Source organism: Micropterus dolomieu, linkage group LG22 (assembly GCF_021292245.1).
Source record: "Micropterus dolomieu isolate WLL.071019.BEF.003 ecotype Adirondacks linkage group LG22, ASM2129224v1, whole genome shotgun sequence".
NCBI lineage: Eukaryota > Metazoa > Chordata > Actinopteri > Centrarchiformes > Centrarchidae > Micropterus > Micropterus dolomieu.
Window position 1 is genome coordinate 15532379 of NC_060171.1, and position 6279 is coordinate 15538657.

Here is a 6279-nt window from a genome sequence, read left to right on the forward strand (position 1 = left end):
TTTCCTTCTCTCTATTTATAAACTCCATCAATGACTACAGTCTATTTTTAATCAAGAATTTGGCATGGCTTCTTACTTCCTTCTTCTTGAATAAACATTATAGCTATCTTGGCAGTGGCACCTGAAAAATAGTATTAAAGGATACTTTGTGGCTCTCTGTAGAGCAGTCAGCTGGTGTCAGAGGTGACCCCAACAACTAATTTTATAAAAATAGTTGCCAGTAATTTTTCAGACTAATCAGTAAGTCCACTAATTGTTCAGCTGTAATTAATTTTAATTAACTGCATGTGCTTTACTGATATCAACAATCGTATTTCTGATTCATATTGTTACATATAGAATATAAAATGCTGTGTTTTGACATTGAAGGATCTAAGTTGTTGCATCTAGACTATCCATCAAACATTGTGGATCAGATGTTTGTGTACACATGTGTGTATCTTGATCATGCTGTTCATTTAATATTAAAAAATAGCTTACTCAGTGTTAAAAATGTCATTGGTAAAGAAAACAGGCTGCAGAGCAGTGAGCACTGCTGTCTTGTGCACTCTGACGTCTGCTTCAGGGCCGGCCAGCCCCTCTTACTGCCAGGGGACTCGAGCTGGACAGCTGGTGTGAAGAGTTTCTGTGTGTGTGTGTGTGTGTGTGTGAGAGAGAGAAATGGAGGGTTTGTGTAGTATGTGTCAGACAGGGGGGCAGATGGGCCACAGCAGGCAGGAGAAGGTCTCAGGGACAGAGTGAAGAATGATTTTGGACAAAAGGCACGACGGCTGGCTGAATAAGTAATGACAGCAGACAGTCTGATGGATGACAATGGCATTGTGATGGACCATTTATGGACTTCATGGGAAACAAGCAGGGTGTGTTACAGGGGCTTGATCAGCTGGGCTGCTGTCATAACAATACTTAGACAAGGATGGAGTAGAAATTAGAGTAAATATTCCCTTTGTGTGTCCATATGGGCAATTTGTAGTGTTATATGACCACTGAATTATTTTAAAGCTTTAAAATTACTCACATTTTTTTATGCAACTATTCATCCAGTTGTGATCATAGTCCTGCTATAAACACAAATTCTATAGGATGAATGATAGCTTCCAGCATATTGTATGATAAAAAAAGAGTAGCTCACAATTACCCTCCACAAACCTGTAATTCCCCCAGCAGCTAATTGTAGTGTGTTAGAATCAGACCTGGGTGGCGTCTGGTTCTCCCTACAATCTCTGCCTCCTTTTTTAATCTCCCTTCACACTGCAAGCTGTTATCTGTTGCTTGCAGCTATCAATCTCTCTCCAGACAGTGGCACCTCCAAATCTGGGGCACTTGTGACCTCCCTTTTTTTCTCCCTCTCTCTAGCCTGAACCAAAGCAACCTCTGGCTTCAGACCCACTATCACATCCTCCTCTCTGCCTGCCTCCTCACTGTGAATGTCTCCATTCTGTGTATTTTTATTTTGTCTCACATTTGCCTGTATGTGTGATCTCTGACTCTTCTGACATACAGATATTAGTTTGTGTTCACTTTTTAATAAGGCACCCTTTATAAAGGGTTTACTTGTTATAACTGATGGCTTTATCAGGTTTTAATAAATCACTTACTAACGTTGTTATCAGTAATAAAACCATTAATAAGAACAAGTTCTCGGCTGCCAGGTTTATAAAAATCTCTCTGACTGTTGTTTATACTCATCCAGATGGACACTTGCTTTGTCTTTTTAGTGAGTTTTTAATTCATTAGGATGAGCCCTCAAATGGCCGTCAGACAGGGGAAAAGATTGGCAGAGCATCTGGACCAAAAGCCATTTATTTACAACGAAACAGTAACATTTACATATGACGACACAACAGCTTATTGGAAGGTGAGAATCATTTTTTAAAAAAGAAGAAATTATTCATGGATTACCGGCATTTCTAGCTGTATTATTATCAGATTGAAAGGGTTATCACTAACCAAAGAGGTTTTTCACAACCTGGCATCCCAAAAAGTTTTCTTTTCTTATTTTTGACTTCTAAATGATGTATGAATCATTAGTAAATTATGTATAAATCAATCAAAATGCCATTAGTTGTGACTTCAAAACCCTTTTAAGGTGCCTTATTAGATCATGGTACAGAGTTTACCTTACCTTAGATTAAGACGAATATGAGCTACACTCCCATGAGTCACGTCACGTGTCACCTGATATTTTATAATTATCTAGAATATTATCCTGGCATATTTTCCAAAGTTGAAAGTAAATTTGTGGCAAATAGGGTTTGATTTAGCGCATCAATCACAGTACACTGGCTGAAATACAAGTATCAACAATGTAGAGAACATATCACCACCTAGTGGCTTGCAACTGTTACTACATATTCATTTTAAACCACCAAACCACCAAGCTTAGAAAAAAAAACATTCTCTTCTTTTTCCACAGAAGACATTTTAACATGTCACAGTAGGAGAATCACAGTAAATAATAAAATGACTGATGGCTGAATTCCTATTAGCTGCTTCAGTTTCAGGGTCCTGGTATTGTGCCTAATGCTGGCACTGGCATGGTTTATTGCAGTGATGGAAGAAGTACTCAGATCTTTTACTTGAAGAATTTACTTCAGTAAAAGTCTTAGCACCAAAATATACTTAAAGTACCAAAAGTAAAAGTACTTATTATGCAGAATGGACCAAGTTGCTGCTGGTAAAAGGTGGAGCTAATTTTAAAATTTACTTTACATAATGCCGGGTAGCTTATGATTCTTCCGTCAGGGATAAATTTTCTGTATTCTTTATCTGAATCTGTCAAGTAACTAAAGTGGAGCAAAAAGCACAATCAACCTTTCACACACATTCATACACTGATGGAGAGGCTAAGGTGCCTCTGCCATCAGAAACAGAAATATGCAATTTGGGGTTCAGTATCTTGCTCAGGGACACTTAGTCTTGCAGACTGGGGGAGGCACCGATCTTCTGATAAGTGGACTACGCTCTACCCCCCTGAGCTACAGCTGCCTGTGCACTTTCTACCCTGAAAAGTCAAAATGTGAAAAAAGATTATTATACAATGCAAATATATTTTGTTAGTTTGGATTAATGTACAATAGGACATTCCCTCTATGTTTTTCTGCCTATGCATAAGTACGGTCGGGACTCACTGATTTACTTTTGAATCAGTGCCATTGATTTATATGCTATTCTATAAACACAATTTACATGTTTATTGTGAACAATGGCCCATAACAGCATTAAGTTGATTCAGAGGCTTTGCAAAATATCTCCTCATCTTACATATGGATGGAATGCAGCACTCGGCCATGATTCATTAATTTCACCTCCAGGCTAAAATGGCTTTTTGTTTGGCCTGTACCTTGAGTACTTGGCCCTGTATTTACAAATGATCTCTCCCTCTGTGACTCTATTTTATGGGTGAACATTGATATCATCAGTGATTGACACTAGATAATTATGATTATTTATGAGTTATGAGGGCTTTTTTGTATTTGGAAGGGAAACGATTGGAAATCAAGGCAGATTCACTGTACAGTTTCTCTTGAAAACAGCACTTCACGTAGATCAGACTTTTATCTTCACAACTTCCTCCACAAAGCTTGTGGAACTTGTCATTTTCTGAGATCTGGTAAATACACTCTGTCACTCACACCACCACCAAAACTAATGATTGTGAAATTAGTTTCAGTGCAATCAGGAGCTCCCCTGCTAAGACCCACTGTATCCATATGCATGAAATTGCTTGTGTTAATACATGCTATGAATCGTGGGTAATGCAGTGAATAATTCTGACTGCACGCAATAATGCTATCTTCTATTAGATTGGGGACTGTTGTGAAGCTGGAGCCCTGTGGCAATATGCTTGTAAATGGCCATGTATGGATAATTAAGCATTACACTTGAACATTAAAACTTGCTTATTTCAGAGAGCTGCAGGCAGTGGAGAGCTGTTATTGGACTCATCACTATTTTGGGTGGTTCCCTATAATGTGTTCTCATTAGTATTAGTATTTGAGCAATTGTAAACTTTTTGATCTCTCAGAAGAATCAGAATCAGAAGGAGCTTTATTGCCAAGTAGTGTTTTACACATACGAGTAATTTGCTGTGGTGCTTCACGTAGACAAACGAATAAATGTAGAAATTTATAAATATGGAATGGAAGAACAACGTTGCAGATATATACATTATTCTAGGTCTGTGCCATGTAGAAGTAACATAACGGAAGATAATATTGTGTACATATAAATATATAAACTGACAACATAAAAATAAATTATATGTGCCCGACACTCTTACTGTATCCTGGAAATGGGGTTTCATTATTAAAAGTAGGTTAACAGTTGTAATCTTTGTAAAACATTTTAAATATAACTTTTTTCGACTGTACACTAAGGAGTTGTTGATTATTAATTAATTATTGATTCAATGATTGCAATAGTGCATGAAAATATTTTTTAATGCATTGAACTTCTTGCCTTTTTATTGTGTTATCATCTGTGGTTTATTGATCTTCCAAGAAATAATAATAATAATAATAATCCTTATTTGTAGAGCAATTTTCAAAAACAAGTTACAAAGTGCTTTAACAAGTGTAAAGAATAATACAAAATATAATGATATATTAAGATAAATGTTTGTGTAAACATTTCACAAGGAAAGTACTGTAATATTTGATTTGATTTATGTAACATATCAAGATATTTAATATAATACCTTAATATAATACTACATAAATAGTAGTGTTGTAGGGATTTTTTACACTTCCAAACTTTATTCATGTTATTGGGACAAAGTACTTCCCACTGACCTGCATTAGCTACAGGAGGCCATGTTTTTAAGGGAAGTAAATAAACATATTCCTCAGGACTGGGCGATGACAGGAGGGACTAATCCTGTCCCACAGCTGTTGTGTTCAGGTAAACCTCTTTTGCATTATATGTGTCCTGTGCTGCAGCCACCCCCATTATGTCTACGCATCCCTCCAGTACACATTGTTAGTTCTAATGTTAGAAAATGGCAGTGTACCTGCGGGTCTGGACCACTGGGCCTTGATGAGGATGATATTGCAAGGTCACAGACACTTACACTGGGTGTTCAGCATTAGGAATTACATTGGATTTAGGTAACACTGACATGATTGTGCTTTTGCCGCAGCTGAATGAATTACTAAAAATCTTTAATGGAGATATGATAATAAGGTTTGTGTAAAAGGCCGCAACTGAGGCAATATAACTGTCTATCTTCTTAATGTCTTATATCAAATGTGTGTTTGGAACGCTTCTACTCAAAAACGGATGCATACTGGGAGCCACATGTGTAGGGGATGAAGGGAGATTTTGAAAGCCTTGAGGAATCTTTTTGGGTTTACAATTAAGTTTAAAGACATTCTCAAGACATCATCAAGTTAGCGTGAATAAATGTAAACGTAAACTGTATGGTCTTGTGATATAATGAATTTCATTACTGGTTTTGGTATTAAAATCATTTTAGGGTTATCTTCACTTTTTAAATATTTGTACCCTTTTGTTGGCTATATGTTATGTGTAGATGGAGCAGCTGAATAAGCCTGAGACATCTATAATGTCTATGGTGTTTGTCTTCTTCCACGTACTACCTATCACTAATTAAAACTACATTTTTATTATCTTTGTAATGGGAATGGAGTTTAATGTGGCTTACAAGATGATTTAATGTGGCTTCAGGAAAAGAAAGCAATCAGACTTGTTGCAGTCCTCAGCAATCATCTACGTTTATCTATTATGCATTTTCACATAGCCTCTGGTCAATCCATACTTCGCTGAGCTTAAGAAGCAGTTTAGCCACAGAGACACAAAATTGATCTCAAATGATTTGTTTTAGTGCTGGTAGCTTCAGAAAAGTGAGATACAGTCTACTTGTTGGTAAAGGGACAAAGTATATAAGAAATGAACATTTTAATGTCAGCTAAATGGCAAAATCCCAAGCACAATGATAGCTTTCTTTGATGCAAGCCTCTTCAAAGGGTGTTACCATTATGTCATATTATCTAAGCTACTTTTTTGCAACAAATGAATGTATATAAAAGTGTTACAAAAGATGAAATAGAAGGGAGTGTAAAAGAGGACTGGTAGAGCAGCAGCAGTGGAAAGAGACATGTGCACCAGGATTACTTTACTTCATTAAATACACAACATAGCTGTGATGCCTGTGCTCTTTCAAATCCATATGTAAACCATTTCCTCCCACCTCCTCCTCCTCTCCCTCTCTTAAAACCTTCGGCTCATTAGTGTTGCCTTTATGACATTGCTTTACCT